At 35.6% G+C, this 19,179-nt stretch overlaps 1 protein-coding gene across 1 annotated transcript in view; it reads right to left on the bottom strand.

The window, feature by feature from the left end:
* Positions 1 to 19,179, bottom strand: part of LOC127858756 (beta-1,3-galactosyl-O-glycosyl-glycoprotein beta-1,6-N-acetylglucosaminyltransferase-like) — a 311,044-nt gene that overhangs the window by 186,175 nt on the left and 105,690 nt on the right. The window lies entirely within an intron of this gene.

Here is a 19,179-nt window from a genome sequence, read left to right on the forward strand (position 1 = left end):
CTTCAAATAAAGTCATTATCATAGTCAATATCAAAATCATCAACATAATAAGCAACATAATCACCAACAATATCATAATAGTCATCATCATCATCATCATCATCATCATCATCAGCATCATCATCATCATCATCATCATCATCATCATCATCATCATCATCATCATCATCATCATCATCATCATCACCATCATCATCATCATCATCCTCATCATCATCATCAGCAGCAGCAGCAGCAGCAGAAGCATGATCCTCATTATCACCACCACCAGCACCAACACCACCACCAACACCAACAGTACCACCGACAACAAAATAACCAAGAAGTAATAATGAGGGTATATCCACCAAAATCACGTTCTCAATGGCGCTATTGACAATGCCGACTCGTACCGGAAAGACCTCAGGTTCAGCGTGTACACGTCACAATCGTGCAAGCACCGCATACTGGCCATATGTGTGCGCAGATTTAGCATGATTTCCGTTATGCCGAGCACCTCGCGTCTTTGGATGGCGCAGATGCTCACTTCCTGTTTCTTAGTGGCGCCGTTTTCTCGCGCCGTCCGTCTCGAAACCTCTCCTCCATACTCGTACTTCCGCTGATAGAACCGCCGGCGGGAATCTCTGGGGAAAATATATAATTGATCTGAAGAATAAAGAGGTTATTTGTTTTGGTAGATCGATTTTCATTAATCATATTTTCAACGTTTACAAACGTTCTAATGTGGACCAAATGCTCGTGTTTTGACGGAATACAAACAATATGCCAACAAGTTAACTAAATGGTAATATTGTATAAATTTATGAACATAACAATTGTATTACTAATCTGCTCCACTGCGGTGAGTGAGTATTTGTTTTGTCAAAAGATTTCTAGATCGCCCATTTTCATCATGTGCTTTCTACTGAACAATGTCTTACTATTCTTGGAGTTTCTGAAACTACTTTAACATTAATAGGCTTCATGAAAGGTTTATTGCAGCATAAAACACTGTTTATTTTCTTCTTGGTACGTAGAAAACAAGACGTGCGTCGTGGTAGAATACAATTACAGCAAGATTATGATATACTACGTACAACGTGGTTTAATGAAATTATGCCGTGATCGATATATTGGAAAACGAAGTGATGTAAAATAGATATAGGAATTCATGACTGATATGTTTTTTGCTATTTTACTGCTAAGCATAAGCACAGCATTGATCAATTCCAAATGTTAAGACCACATGACACGATACAAATACACCACACCCGCACGCAATTAAGGGATGTCTTTACCTTAGCCAATCGCACTCATTGTAGTAAACGTCCCCAAGCGCCTCGAAGGGCCAGTAGGTCGGGTACTGGAGGCGGTGGCGGCTCGGCTCCACGATCATCTCCGCACTTCCGCTGGATATTGGAGCAGAAGGCCGTAAACGGTCCTACGTTTGTATGATAAATGGTCATTTGACATTGTGCAATATGCACTTTGAGATGGACATGTATTGGTAGATACGTGGATAAGCAAAGCAAAATACACACCACATACGTACATAATTATGAAATAACTTCACGGCTCAACCCAAAACTGAGCTGAGTGAAATTTAAAAAAGTGTGTAAACGAATGTATTTACTTTCTTAAAAAATGTATATGACCGCGTCATGCGAAAATGGATCTTATGTCATATGCTGCAGCGCTTTGCTAGCCGCTCATGAGACCGCTAAACCTTGCGCGAACTTTTGACGGACTTGGTAGCCCCTGGAGCTACGCTGGCAGCATATGGCATAAAACACATTTTTGCATGACACGGCTTTAATAGTAAACGCTTAAATTTACCTGACTATGAAAGCCAGTCTATTGATGGCATCGCCCTGCTTGACGATAAAGTTTCCCGCAAGATGGCGCTCAATCTTCAGTCCGATCTGCAGCATACCACGTGTTTGTAAAGGGAGACCACTGAAGAACGGATGCACGTCAACGAAGTTTATCATAGTTGTCGTCTCTTTCTCGTGATGCGACTGGGTGAGGAAAGATACATTTATTATCTTTGTTATTTTGACTATTCGAGAATATTAAGTGGGAAATAGAACACAATCAGTGAGATTAATCATTTTGTCACATACTATGTTGAATACGTTTATGCCATAAAATACTGAAAACGCAAAACTAACTTAAGTGGTCGCTGTCAGTGTGAACACGCGCTATAGCGTCAAAGAAAATGGAGACGAATAATATTTTCATGAGCTCGTACGCGTCGTGGCTGTTTCCGTCCAGAAGATGATGAAAATATGCAAGTGTCATTTTAATCACATTGCATATAAAATGTACATTACCTGTGCGATCGATGCTTTATCTATTTTCTGTAAAATATTCGTAATATTTGTGCGGTGCCCGAATTAATCAACATTGTACCACAAAAATAGGTATTGTTTATAAGAATGCGACATTTGAAGAATGATCTAAGCATCGTCCGAAAAAAATCAGTAGTGATACACATTTCAATTCGGTCTTTCTGACAATAGCAGATTAGACTGATAAAAAATGTTGTTAAGGCCCAAACATTAATGTGTCTTGTTCTGAGAAAACTGGGCTTAATGCTTGTGCGTAAAGTGCCCTCCCAGATTACCTTGTGCAGTTCGCACAGGCTAATCAGGGACGACACTTTCCGCTTTTATGGTATTTTTAGTTTCAAGGAAGTCGCTCCTTACCGAAAATCAAGTTTAGGCGGAAAGTGTCGTCCCTGATTAGCCTGTGCGAACTGCACAGGCTAATTTCGGACGACACTTTACGCATATGTATTATGCCCAGTTTTATCAGAACAAGACACATTTAAGCGTAACTTAAATTTTCCGGATAATATTTGACATAGCATATGGTATAGTGGTTACCTTAACAAACTCGTTGAACGTGTGTTCATTGATCACCATGACGTCGGTGGTCTCGTCGGCTATGACGGACGCGCTGAACACGTTGTCTTCGTCTAACAGCGGCTCTTCGTCGAAATATTTTCCTTTCTCTGAAATAACAGCTAATGTTTAATTGGGATCCGTATAATTAAAGATAAAAGGATATAGTAATAGAAAAATAATGTTTTCTTTGTTTAAGACGTGTTGTCGTGAAATTATTTTCTCAGTCACGTGACCGCAAATGTCTGCTCGATCCGCGATTCAAAACACGCGAAAGATGTTTCAATGCGTCCAAGAATTCGTTCTTCGTGCATTTATTTATAGTGTTTGGTCTATTTTGAAACGATAAAAGGGGATTGAAAGATACTTTATTTTTTTTATTAGTGTTGTTTTATTATTAGACGACGAAGACAAAGGTGTACACAATTTTTATTGTTCTGTTATTATTAGAAAACAACGACGTAGGTACACACCGTTGTTGGATAATGCATTTTAAAAGAAAATGTGACTCCTTTGGTAAATATTATCAGCTTGTGCGAGAACTAGATCTGAATGCGGAAGAATTCAAGAATTACTGTGCAATAATATATGAGCCGTGCTCTGTGAAAAGTGGGTTAAATGAATGTGCGCAAAGTGTGGTCCCAGGTTAGCCTGTGTAGTCCGCACAGGCTAATCAGGGACGACACTTTCCGCGTTTATGATATCTGTAGTTTAAAAAAAGCCTCGTCTTTACAAAAATCTAGTTCTGGCGAATAGGTTGTCCCTGTTTAGCCTGTGCGGACTGCACATTATAATCTGGAACGTCACCTTGCGCGCATGCATTAAACCCTCTTTTCACAGAGTACGGACCATAATTTATTTTTTATCGTATTTATCATGTTGATTTTCAGAGTTTCCAGTCGAAAATATGCTTCACCACGGCTTATTGTTGCGTCTTTGGTTCAGCGTTCAGTGCCAATAACGTGACAAAAACGCTATTTGAGGGAAGTTTTACGCGCGCGAAAGACGTTCTCGTTTAGGCGTCGGACACATAGAAGAATACAGTTTCAACGCGGGCGAGTTAGATCAATGTACATGCATCTAAAAACATTCATTGATGTTCGCTTGCACATGGACTACCTGCTAAAAGTGAGAAAATGAGCACTTTCAACAGCGCTTGAGCGAATGAAAATGTGTAATATTCATTTAAATAACCCAAACAATAGCCATATAGTTTACGGCTTGAAGCGGGGACCTCATTACATGTATTAACTGCTTGAAATTATAGTGTGAAAAAAAGCTACATTACAAAAATATAATAGATGTTTTGAACCTGTCGATACAGGTTATCGCCTACCATAGTTCAAAACAAACTTTCCCAGACGAGATCTCGCGTTTTTCTTCTGGGATCTTTTGGATTGGCGCGATTTTGGAGTAGCCGTGTGCAGACGACTTAACACTTCCGGCGTGGCTTCCTGTGTACGTTCTTGGGTTTCTGTTTGGCCTTCGCGGGCGACTTTGTCGACATCAGGTGGCAGCTTAGGCGTGCTGTTCGATGGGGATGAATGAACTCCTTTCGTTTGTGGATTTATTTTGACGTCATCTACCGTATCATTTCCTATCATGATGTCAGATTCAGCGTCACTTGCATCATTTTCTGGTTGTTCGGGCACCGGTTCGTAGGCCTAATTAAGAGTTAAGTTATAACAAGTAAGAAAACTTTTGTTTTTCTAATCAAACTGGTACTATGTAAGTTTTAATGCAATTACCTTTTAAACCTTCAATTTACTAGTGTGAAGAGCTACCACATACTATTATTCCTCAGAATGTACGTAAACAAAATGTTGCACAAGTAAGTATGTTTATGCGGTTTCATGCGATCAAGACGCTGTTTACGCACTTTAAGAACACTCGAATCCAAATGGTTGTACATTGTAAACTAATAGGAACATCTCAACAGCGTATCCTGGGAATAACAAATAATTGGTGCGTAAAAACCAGATACATGTATTACATACGCCGCATGCGTGGTAATCGAACCCAGAACTTCATGAACGCTAAGCGAATCTCTATTCATTACTACACAGCGGCCTTAATTGATTACCTCCGACATGCGGGACGGCGCCGTGCGTCGCGATGTACCGGAAGCAGCCGACTTCGGCTTCAGACTTCCTTTCTCGCCCAGAGTCGCTGCAATCAAGACATTCTCGATGGAACTTCCGGTACTCTGGCGACGTTTACCCTGCGCGATGAATGGGTTGACATATATGGAGGCGGATCCGCGTAACAGGATGAAAAACCGTAACGGCTCCGAGCTGGCAACGGAACCAAGAAACGAATATTTTACTTGTAACCGGGTAATGCATTTATAACAGCGCTGGACTACACACCCGAGGATCGCGAGGCTTGATTATAGGCCACATGCATTGTGTGGTCATTGATCATGATATTATTTCTTAGGCCATTATGCCACTTCCTCTGATTCGTGAAGGGATGTTGTCAGTCACTCTTTTTTTCTTGCAAACTATCCCAAGAAAAGTGTGAATAAGTAAATTGATCGCAGTGATTGGGAAAAGTATTGTAACAAAGCAAACTTGTGAGATTGGCCCGCCATCATTAAATTGATAGTGACGAGGCTTTTTGGCATAAGTTACGCACAATGGCTTTGTCTTACCAAAGGTTGTTACTTCATATTAAGAAGACATGTATGACGAATATGTTCTTACACTTAAAGACGGCGAATGATATCATTGGAGTTCATATCAATACTGAAATGAATACATTACAACTGTTGCACTCTGGATCAGCAGACGATTTATAACGGAGGATTCCGGAGAATTCCGGAGATAGTCGATTTATCACGATTATAACTATTGGTGAGAAGCAGTTGCACGTATAAAAATGTATTGGAATTAAAATTTGTTATGACATATTAAGACAGATATAAGACGTACGCCCGACTTATTTCTTGTGTGTACCAGGTACCATTGTAATATTAAAGAATGATATTCTTTATGGCAATCTGTAGGTATATTTATTTATTAAATGTTAAAAACCATTTGTTCAGCTTATAATAGCACAAAAACTAATCTTTTCATTCATGGGGTATTCTACAATGTGCAAGGATAAAGGCACGTCATCATCTTAAATTTGACGAGCTATGCGCGTATGGGAACCTATTATCAGTATTTAATTACCCCCCCCCCCCCTGAGTATTTGAGAAGATTATTAAGAAATTAAAGCGGGTCAGACCGCCCATTCATGTAAATAATTAAAATATCATATTCATTATACCATTGTTACGAAAATTTGAACTGTGAGAATACATCGTCTCCATGTATGTTAAACGATTTATCACGCGATATTATCCATGTTTTCAATTCATGATATAGTAAGTGTACATGGTTTAACAAAGGCTCCATGCACTAGTAAATACGAAAGCACACGTTCGACTTATAACTGGTGAGCACATATTTTTATAAACATTTTTTATTAACGGTCTCGACGATGATATCAAGCTGTCACTTTAATAAATGTGGTGTTCCAAAGTTAAAGAAAAGAAAGGTTTGCGAAACTGAATCAAAACGGATGCTAATGTTAATGTTGAGCGACTGCTTTTTTCGCTCGTATTTGACCTGACATTGCTAATATACACTATAAATACCTTCGCCTTTCCTTTCAGTTGTCCGTGTAATTATGTCAATTGCGTAAATGGGTAAACAAGTAATATTTATATTGAAAATTACAATAATTAATGGTTAATATTTAACATCTGGTTATTAAACTACAAAAAACGTGTTTTATTTATTTATAACATTTCTTCTGTGCGTTTTTCATTTAAATAATTTTTTGCAGTCAACTTTAAAATGAGTTAAAACTCTAAATTTAATGAATTTACAAGATTATTGACGTTTAAACCACTACAGTAATAGCAGAGCGAGAGCAGTACATTTGTTTTCAATAATACTTAGGCTTTCGATGCAATCGAGTTGAAATACATATGTTCAACCCAACTTGCAAGATATTGTAAAACATTAATTTAAATAAAGGACAAAGTTTGATGCGGAAATAGTACGAACCCCGCCCTGCGTCTCCCTTGTTGCAACAAGAGCTCATCCTTATCCAGAGAAAGAGCCGAAGAGTTCCGTATAACCGCCTTTACTGCAGCTGAAGTTAGCAAATAATATAACAAATAAGCTTATACGACTGTATATTGACAGGTTGACCAACAAACAGACATAGTGATGCACAGACAGACATAGGGATGCACAGACAGACATAGGGATGCACAGACAGACAGGTAGACAGACAGACAGACAAACAGACAGACAGACAGACAGACAGACAGACAGACAGACAGACAGACAGACAGACAGACAGACAGACAGACAGACAGACAGACAGACAGACAGACAGACAGACAGACAGACAGACAGACAGACGGACGGACGGACGGACGGACGGACGGACGGACGGACGGACGGACGGACGGACGGACGGACGGACGGACGGACGGACGGACGGACGGACGGACGGACGGACGGACAGACAGACAGACAGACAGACAGACAGACAGACAGACAGACAGACAGACCGACCAAAAGACAGACAGACAGACAGACAGACAGACAGACAGACAGACAGACAGACAGACAGACAGACAGACAGACAGACAGACTGCTTAAAACATCGATTGTGATACCAGTTGCGCAACGATGCATTAACTTGTCCGATCAAATTTTTTTACGAACATGCTACTTTAAATATGTTGCTCAGTTTATATACGCATTTTACATAAGTAGGGAATTTACGTATATCTTGTCATGTTATTTTCACATTTTTCTGCAACTGTTTTTTAATTGTTTTCCTTCGCTCTTTAGTATATGTCGTTTATATTATGAGACATAATTCATTACTAAGTACTTAGCATAGATTCCTTCTAAATGCATCTGGCTTTCATACCTAATTATACAAAACTATTAAAAATGATTTTTTAGGAAGTATAAAGACTACATTGCTTACGAGTGTCCAGATTTTGCAGCAGACCTACACGACGTCGCAACCACGTGACGAATGTGCCAATATCAACGTCATCACTTGCCACGTGCTCCTGTCTCAGTAAATCGAGAAAATCGCGAAGTTTCTTAGACATAACCGATGTCTAATAGTTAACGGTGAACAAAATACAAATTACCTCAATATTTAAGTATTCAGTTTCCTTTAGTCTCCGGGTATGACGATTTTTTAAAAGGGTTTTTCTCTCTTATTAGTGCACACTTACATTTTGCCGCACAGTAAAATGAAAAACCTGAATATTTTAAGTTATTTTAAGAAAAGCTATATAACATAAAAATTGTTGTTGAATTGAATGAGACAAACATTCCTTTGTTGCAGTATAGGAAGGCGAAATCAAACTAATTTAGTAATTATAACTACTGATTTCCCATTCTATGGCGTGGCTTTGCAGTTGTGAGGCATAATTGCCCAATATACTTCTCAAAACATAATTAGCAATAATTATGTTTTCCCGATACTTCATTTGTTTTTGTTGGTTTTGCTGTAATGATTATAGCGTTTCTTCTTCAAGATTTACCAAACTGAGCAGCGCTTACATTTATTCATATTGAAACGGTTAAAACAGTAAAAGGATAATTGAAAATTGATTGTCGTTGATTTGAACAAAACAAACACTGATAAGTTTAAATTATTATTCGACAAAAGTCATCTTTCTTATTTGTATAGTTTTGGCAAGGTGTTCTGATTTGCGCCTTTAGTGTAATGTGTAATTGATGTATGCTTTAACGCGATCATTTTCAAATTGTCAGAACGCGTCTCTACCTTCCGAAATATTTTTCTCATCCGTATGTCTATGTAAACAAAGCATAACTTCACTATTTGGAAGTTTTACCACTTAAACTATCTTTTTTAATGTTAAAAAAGTATTTTATGCATAACACTAAACTAAAGTACTTAATGAGACCAATACGACTACTGTAAAAAAGGTATCAAATTCCAATGTTGTCTTAATGGACCCCATTTATTATCAATTGCTGAAATTTTACGACAGTGGCGTGATTTTGTAACACACTGAAAACTGGCATACAGCCAAATACTTCATAATGCGTTTTGTATGATAACAAAAAGATTGTTTGAAGATTCACCTGAACAAGCTATTGATGAAGAGAAAAGAATGGTTATACATGAAAGCATGTATTTGTGAGGTATAAATAGACACTCGAATAACGCAATTCTTTCTTTTGACGTAAATGATACATGAATTACGCAATTCTTTCTTTTGACGTGAATGACACATGAATAACGCAATTCTTTCTTTTGACGTAACTTGTACATGAATAACGCAATTCTTTCTTTTGACGTAAATTGTGCATGAATAACGCAATTCTTTCTTTTGACGTAAATGGTACATGAACTAATTACGTATAATTATGTCTGTTTGATAACCAGTTGTACCAAAACGACAGTTGTCTTTTTGTTTATCGTAAGATATAAATCCAAATGATTATGCATAGGATATTAAGTATTATTTGTGTTTGTATACATTAGTCTTATGTATCTTTCTTGTCTCCCCATTGCTTCACACAAAATTATTCTCATACGCACGTACAGACGTAGATGCTTGCGTTCGCATAAACAAATAAAATAAAATTATATCATATAATACAAAAATACATATAATACATATGCATAAAGTATCATATAAAATCAGCAATTTGCAAAAATAAAGAAATCATTGAATCCTGTCATTAGACACACTTTTATTTAGATTGTTACAGTGTACATCATTCAAATGTAGAATAATGCACATACATAAAGTCACTTATCAATTGATATACTACTTAAAAGTAAAGAAATAAATGCATCACATCAACAATCGTACGAGAAAACGAAAAACAAAATGTGTAGCATTCACATTTATACCAGTTTTCACGAACGTGTAAACATGTGTGCCGTGCTCTGTGAAAAAGGGGCTTAATACATGTGCTTAAAGTGTCGTCACATATTAGCCTGTGCAGTCCGCACAGGCTAATCAGGGACAACACTTTCCGCCTTAACTGGGTTTTTGCTAAGAAAAGACTTTCTTGAAACGAAAAATACCATAAAAGCGGTAAGTGTCGTCCCTGATTAGCCTGTGCGGACTGCACAAGGCTAATCTGGGACAACACATTACGCACGTGCATTAGACCCCCTTTTCACAGAGCATGGCTCATATATTACATAGTGTACTAACGTTAATACATTCGAATCTTTCAGGTGCATTTAACACTGGAAGGAATTTCAAATGCAATACCTATTGTTACATCATTAGTGTAAATATTTCGGCCTAACAAAGTGAAATTCCTCATCAATAAATACTAATTTCAAACAAAGACAAGTCTGTTGGTCGGGGTATTCTGACCAGCCTATATATGTAAACTGACGGTGACCACGAGATTGGCACATTAAGTCATCCGTGATTGTGGCGCCCATGTAACACAATGTTTTGTGACGTGCCGTTTTAATGCATTCGTTGTACATTGCATACTGACCGCTTTCCACTCAGATAGATACAAAAATAAGAACAGAACAAAACAGAACATAAGTTTATTTACGACTTGTGCAATAACTACATAATCATTACATAAATACATATAATACAAACATAATATAAAGTCACAGTGGACAAAAAAGAAGCACATTCAATTTAACAATTACATAACTATAAGAGGATGAACTGATGTTTAATTATAAGTAATAGCAGTTCTATGAGAAAGTGCTAATTTAATATAAAGAGCTAGGTTTTTCAGAACATTCTTACAACTAGTATTTAACAATTCGATGAATTTAATAACACTCGGATTAAAACAATAGTATCGTTTGATATATTTTTGTCTAATATCATTATATATTGGACATATAAGTACAAAAAGTTCCAAATCATGCATATCACAATATGTACACTAACGTTCATTTCTTTCAACTCTATTTACACCATATCTACCAGTATGAATACGCAATGGGTGAGAACACATTCTTATTTTGCTAATAAAGAATCTAAGGTTACTAGGCAATATATTTAAATATGCTTCATACTCAAAATTTACTTTAAGATTTACATACAAAGTTAACACACCATTATTATCCTTGTCGACATGCCATAATTGTATGAAATTATCAATCACTCTCTGTTTAAACACTTTTATAAATGATTTACTACTGACACAAAATGGATCATTCCAAACATAGTTAAAACCGTACTGAAATAACAAATTTTTAACCTTAGTTAACCAATTGTTTTTGCCATTATTACAATCAATTAGGCACATATAAAAAGTTTTATTTGTGCATACATGTCAAGCAATTTACAATTCAATGCAATCAAGGCAATAAATAACGTATAGATTGCATTATTATCATATTCAGAAACATGCATTACATGAATGGTGCCATTTATCACAGGTCCAAATAAGATTACGACATGATGTATACACAGGATAACCCGTAAAGCTTAGACATGTAAACATGAAAAAGCTTATTTCCAACGGGGTCCCTATTTATCATTTATAATATTATCAGTTTGAAGTAAACGAAACCAATATTTAATTATCTTAACATATCTGACAATATACAATGGATAACGTGCCAATTCGCCATATACAGCAGCATTTGAAGTTCTGATATTTACATTAAGTATCCTTTTACAAAATTTTAGATGAACCCTTTCAATAACTTTAGATTTACCGTAGCCCCAAATCTCTGCCGCATAACATAAGGTAGATCCAACAAAAGAGTCAAACAATTGACAAAGTAGTTTTGGCTTCAATTTATATTTGTTACAATTAATCAATAAAACATTCAAAGCTTTAAGAGCTTTACCCACTAGTTGTTCTTGGTTCAGTGCAAAATTACCAGTATAATTGAAAACTGTTCCTAAATAATTATAATCATTTACCACTTCCAGTGGGGAGCCATTATATACAAAATTCTCTGATTGCAACAGTCTGTTCTGTTCTGATATGTTCGAAAATGGTTATGGTTGGTGGAAAAACATGGCCGCCAAGGGGGCGTGGCATTTTTCCTTATATAGCTATAGTAAAACCGTATTAACACTATAGAAGCTATACTCATTGTCCGATCATCATGAAACTTGGTCAGAAGATTTGTCCCAATTATATCTTGGACATGTTCGAAAATGGTTCCAGTTGCTTGAAAAACATGGTCACTCTGCTGACCAGATTATGTTACTGTATCAGCAATTTCGGTGAAGGCATTGCCTGTCTGTCTGTATTGACCGTAATACGCATCTCTATAATCTAAGACTACTTATATGAAAAAGTCGAGTATCCAGTCTCTTAAGGAAATTTTGATTGCCTTTTTAAGCGCCTTACTCTCGTAACTCTTTCCAAAATGGTATGTTTGCTTACAAGTGCACGAGATGACTTTGATTTAATAACCATGCACGATTAATGAATAATTTCGACGCCACACTCAACCGATGTAAACGAAATAAAAGGTAACCAGACACACCTTGTTAGTCATCATAGTACCAATAATCACAATCGTCCGACATGTTGTTCTCAGACTGTCTCCCTGTTAACATTCGTACTTTCACTGACTCTCTCTTTTCTACTTTTCTTCGATTATCTGGTTTGTTTGTCTTAACTATCATCGATTTTATAATATTGTTCGCTATTGTATATATTGAAATGTGCTCCATTACATGAATTGTCGAAGTTGTCTTGTTATTCTCTAGTGTCCTGACATCTTCTTCAACACTTTTCATAGCTTGATCAAGCTCACGACAAAGAAGGAATATGTGTTTTCTTGTCCATGTTTTTGAACAGACCTCAATTTCTCTTGATGTTCCTTAATTTTATCACGGAGAAAATATGCTTTTGTTTGCTGTTTTTGAATCCTTTGATTGAGCTCCTGTGTTTGATTCTTACACTGGGCCGTAAGTTTTTTATGAAGTTGGTTGAATGCAGAGTCTATCTTCGAGCGTACTTCTTGCAAGTATTCCTTTAAATTGTCATGACTTTCTTCCACAAACACCATTTGTTGATCTTCGTGCTGGATAAGTGCTTCAAGCTGTGTTTCAAGCTTATTACTCTTTTCATAAATTATTGCGTTTGCAGCATCGCTATGTTTCCGTGAAGCATGATTCTCAGTTATAGCAGGACTTTGGTCATTATCATACCAACATATGGCTGGCCTTGGTTTGGGCGTGTCAACTCTTACAGTACCATATTTTATACAATGTTCAATTGTTTCTAATTGCCGACACTTTCTGTGTTTAGTAACAGCACATTTGTTGCAACAGGGTTTGTCTTCGTCTATACAAATGAATATAATCTCTTCAGACGGATGACTGGCACACGCTGTGAGCTCTCTCATTAGATGGACCACATCTGAAGGTGGCGCTTTCACTAGTTTACACAGTCTATGATTTTTGCTCGACTTGTATGTTGTGTGATTATTCTCACATGTGTCACAAAACTTCTCGTCACAATCCAGACAATATGAAACAGCGGCAGTGTCTTTCCCGGTGGAATTGCACGGCTCACATAATTCATTTACTCGCAAAGTTTTTGCAGCGTTACAAGGCCGCAAATAACTTGAATAATTTGACGCCATTGTTTGTAATAAATTAGAACAGAAATTGTTGCTGAAATAACAGCCGATCTGATTAGTTTTGTTTAATGTGTAAATGATTCATGTACCGTATTATAACTTGTATCAGATATGTAAGTATCTGCAAAGTTCCATTAATCACAAAATCGCGGCTGCAATAGATATAGACCTTAAAACGTATTAAACAAATTCGTGTTTCGTTATCCCTGTATATAAAATTGACACAACGCCAAGGTGTTATACTATCACGCCGAAGAAGCGACACGTTGTAATTGTTTGTTTTCATCGAAGACGGAAAAGTAAAGACATTTGGTAACGTTAATCATTTTAATTGATCGTTTAATTGTGTAAATAATTTAAAGTGTATAAATAATCTTAATAACTTGTTCCTTCATAATAATACGCACTTTTAAAAGTTTACAGATTCATTTTTACGATATGTGTATATACCTTTTCCGTGTGGAAACTAGTCTTATGTGTTTGCAAATTTTTTGTGTTTGTCTGCTTAAGCTGTATAATAATAGTATGTTTGTATCTTAATGCCTTTATTACACTGTCCAGAGTGGCTATGTACAGAATGCTGTATATTTTATGTTATTTCAAGTGTGTGTCAAATACATTGATAAAACGAAAATAGACAAAGAAACGAGGCGGATATTTCGGTTATTTTGGATTTTATTATGTTATTGAATGCAATGCAGGTATCAATATATATATATATATATATATATATATATATATATATATATATATATATATATATATATATATATATATAAAGGACAATGAAAACAATAGCTATCACAGTCAATTTAAGTTGTATAACACTTTAATTTCCAAGAAGTTAAAAAAGGCATACTTGAGAGTAGGTCGAATGTTTCGTTACACATAGATTGATTTTATTTAGCAAATGAATCTCAACCATCTTTTCTTTTCGTTCGATTCTCATCGAAATTAAGTATTAATATTTGTTGAAAAACGCAGAATACTTTAAATTTGTTAACCATTATAACTGTAAGTGTCGGGACAATGAGCGAAATGCTTGCCATTTTAAATTATTAACGGAACTTAAATATGGTGATAATGTTATAAAAGCCTTAAACGGAATGTAACAACTTTTTTTGAAAGCGATATCCTGTATGCTTATTTAATTTTTTTTTTACTGTATATCGCTGATAATTGTTTGGTTCTGAAGTGTGAATTTATTGAATACCGATTAAACAATTGGCAAAATATCGACGAGTTTACATGTACAATATTAACGGTGTGAGTTTTGGTAAAGCTTCATGTTACCTTTGTTTGCTGTATTTTGTAGAGCTCTGATAACAAAAGAGAATGCCTTATCTTACGTTGGCGGATCACATTTATCGAACATTTTTTATTGCTTCAGTGAACTCCCTTCATTCCGAAACCGATGAGACAGAAACAAGTATTTAACGAGGAAAGCACTTAAATGTCGACTTTTTATGTTGCAAAACATGGCTGACCATTCCTTAGTGTTGTATTCAGTATTAAACAGGATTAAGGCTTAAACGTGTACTTTATTCAATATATTTACAAAATAATGTTTGGATATTTAAAGCAAGTACTGAAATTGGTAATTTACGGACTTTGTTCATAAAAAGTACGGTCATATAATAAAAGACAACTTCACGGGCACATTGGCGTCCATGATGTTCAAAAGATCAGCACCATTCTCGAACTCAATCACTCGATATCTAGTGTTTCCACTAAGATCTCCTCCAAACTAGATTATATTTTTTTAAGATGATATAAAAATTCATTGATTGCCTAAATCGCCTATACATAGTATAAGGAACATTCTATTATTATCTTTTCAAATATTTAAAAAAAAGTTGTTGTTTCTTTTAAACTGGCGTGTGCAAAGTTTTATCATAATAAATAGCATAACATATAATATTTCGGTGAAAGACAAAAAAAAAGGAATAACATGTTGAACTGTTTATTCTAAACATAACAAACAATAAAAGCACAGAGTTGATAAACGAGAATTATTTAGTCGTGAACTGTTACACGAACGTCTGTTGTCGAAGGTCACTTCGAATTCTGTAAACCTGGAACGAAAAAAACACATACTTTCAATGTGTATATCGAATACGATAAATATGAATTATCGAATAATATGCTCATACAAAATGATGGAATCCACACTTAAACTTAACCCCATCATATTTTCAAAAATTGCTTCAACGTTGACGAGGACAGTACGTGAAAATACCGTCATATTAATTGGTCAAAGAAAATTTAACCAATTTAACGCTCAAAATGGTAAATACCATAAAATACATAGTTAAATATAATAGGAATAGTTGCAATACTGACATAAAACAAAGTTTAATGTGAAAACAAATTTAATATTGTAGCACAAATCTTATCAAGTATTTTCTTTGCGGCCGAATGCTGGTTGTACCCGTGTCCTTGGCTCAGGATCTTCTCTGTACGGCCGAGTTTTACACATCGCTCCAGGAAATCAAGACAGGCCCGCTGTAGATCCCTCAGATCGAACTTACTGGCTCCGCAGAATAAACCCACAACCGTGTCCTCGTTTATGTTCACTGTACCGCAATGCACGAACTGCACCAGCAGTCGGAACACTTCGGCGTCGTATTTCCGGACAGGAATCACGAGTTTCTCCGACGAGGGCCACGCAATTCCTGCGGGTTCGGTGACTTTAGACTTCCATTTCTTACTCTGCACTTTTTCTTCGGAATTTTTAATGGAAATATGTTTCCTGATCAGATCGTAGAATATTCTGAAAACACAAATTGTTAATGCATATATTTATAATATAACTATAATTTATAATATCACCATGTTTGATTTATATGTATATATTTTAATTTGTTTGTTCCAATATCGTAGCGTAAAGATGAGCAATAGAACTACAAAGTCGCTTCGAGAGAACAGTTGGTTATTCATAATTCATTTGTCAGGGAGAAATGGACTACAAACCTACTGCGAGAAGCCATTATGGCCCGAACGCCGGACACGTGCACGTCACGTGGTCCAACCAGAAACATGACGTCACACATCTCGGATATCTCTATGATTAACTTCATACTCTCGCATGCGCACTCTGGAATTTCATGTGCTGCTCTTCGTCGCTAGAGGTCGTACGATTACCCCGTTTGTTACGTGATGTACTCGACCAAAATGACGTCATTGACTCATTTGAAGTCAGTAATTGCGTATCGGAGTAATCACTCGAGCAGTAACCGGAAGACGTATCTGAAACAAATACATCATTTTCGTTGATACAATGTTAACGAACATGTTCAATTTTAATTTAAATCTTTATATTCTAGTCTATATTATTATATTATATTTATTTCAGCAAATATATGACTTAATTGATAAATTTTCAATGTACTGTTTGCATTTTCATTTTTTTATTCTTTAATTCTTTAACTTCAATTCCCTAGTAACAAATCTTATATACCATCACAATCATCTTGAAACCCCGGATTTATGTAACGGAGATCGAATGACTGGTCAAGAAGTGGAACCCGCTGATCATTATTCATTTGTGTATGTATTATCTCGTCTGCTCTCCTCTCGCTGTAAGATACTTTGAATCAGTATGGAAACTCATCTAATCGTGGACGTTTTTATATTGTTTGAAATTTGACACGTTGTGAAGGACGACTTTTCACGGTTTGACACGTGATGTCTGAGCGAATGTTCGCTTTGCCACGCGTGCCACTATGATAAAACAGGTCACTTAAAATTATAGTAATATAGTGCGAAGGGATAATTAATGCGTTAAAGGGGCCTTTTCACAGATTTTGGCATTTTTTTAACTTATTCATTAAATGCTTTATATTGATAAATGTAAACATTGGATCGTAAAAGCTCCAGTAAAAAATCAAGAAAAAAAATAAAAAAAGGAAAAGAACATTGCCCGGAGCAGGTTTCGAACCAGTGACCCATGGAGTCCTGCCAGAGTCCTGAAGTAAAAACGCTTTAGCCTACTGAGCTATTCCGCCGAGTGCTCATTCTTGACGTATTTTATACCTTATATAAGCAATCTTCGTAGATTCACAAAATTTAACGACAAAAACAGAACTCTCCAAATTATTCAATCGTTTCGCGTTGCAACGCTTTATAATTTTTAGGTTTTAAAATCGTCAAAAGATGCATATAATGGCTATATTAGAGCATGGTTAATGTTCAGTATTCTTGTTTTCTCACAAATATCATAACTAAAACGAAAACTTACGAATCTGAAACAACTTTTTTCAATTTTGTCAATTTATCAAAGCGTGAAAAGATCCCTTTAAAAACAAGCTTACAAATAATCAATAACATTTTAACGTGCAGGTGCTAATTTCTTCAAAACATCATTTTCTTATCCTGCTTGACATCTGCATGTTTATTAATAGAAGGTTGTGTAATAGTGGACTGGTCGAAGATGAAACTCATTTTCTTGTAAAATGTGCTCTTTATGAAAAACAAGATCAGTTATATTTGGGAATATTTTGAACTCTGAAGAATATACTACATGTCAATCAAATAAAGATAAATTAATTCTCTTAGTTAAATGTCATCCTAGAAAGTGTGCGAATTTTGTTGTTAATGCTTTTTATATCAGAAGCAGTATGTTATATAAGTTAAAAATATCTGTTGTATGCTGTCGTGTCAGATTAAACTTTAAAATAATATGAGTTTCTAAATATATACTATACACATCAGAAATATGCCTTCTTAATTGGATAATTTTCATACTGCATAAATAATTCTTATATTGATCTAACTTTGAAGAACCTGAATTTATTATTTATATTTTATTCATTGAATTGAACTCAGTATGTTGCTCAAATATTGTATTGTCCATTTGTGTAATAATGATCACGTTATATGTTACACTGTTGTTAAGGTGACTTATAGACCTATTAGGCCGGGTGTTCTTTTATGCATTGTATATATGTCTGTTAATACCTTGTACGTAAACACATGTCACTATAATAAAAGATTATCTTATCTTAATATCAGTCTATGGATAAAAATTGCAATTTTTAGGTAGCTTCGTTGTTCATATATTTTAAAGCTACATGGAATTAAAATCATCCAGCAAACTTACAAGTAAACAAGTGTCATTATCACAAAACACGCGTGTCAATAAAAGTGTTCTTTAAGATTAGATAAAGTCTCAATTAAATCGCCGTAACCTTTGGCTGTTATTGGTGACCTTTACCTTTTACCGTGGGATCTGCTTTTCATGCGCAACACTCCGTCTCATCATGCAGGTCACTTTGGAAAATAACATCTGCATGTGAAAACAGCTCAATTTGATTGGCGACATTTAATTGCAATCGTTGACTAATGACCTGGTTATTTCAAACGAGTCTCATCATAGTGATCGCTTTTGCCATGTTATTCGAAAACAACAACAACAAATCGATTGTTTGAAAACATTATGAACCAAACAATTCAACATAAAGACGTGGAATTGTGACCATTAGTAAATTAATTGTTTTTAAGATCATGGGATAAGAAGCCTGGTTTGAAGTTTTGTTAAACAATAGCTCATTTTTTAAAGAGGTGAAAATACATTGTCTTTTCATAAAGAACGGTTGTTTTCATTTTTTTCAATGTCCATAGAATTAATATAAATGTCTGCTTTTTTCAAATGTTAATTACCCTGTTTCTTTTTCACCATTTAGCG

Source organism: Dreissena polymorpha, chromosome 14, assembly GCF_020536995.1.
Source record: "Dreissena polymorpha isolate Duluth1 chromosome 14, UMN_Dpol_1.0, whole genome shotgun sequence".
Classification (NCBI taxonomy): domain Eukaryota; kingdom Metazoa; phylum Mollusca; class Bivalvia; order Myida; family Dreissenidae; genus Dreissena; species Dreissena polymorpha.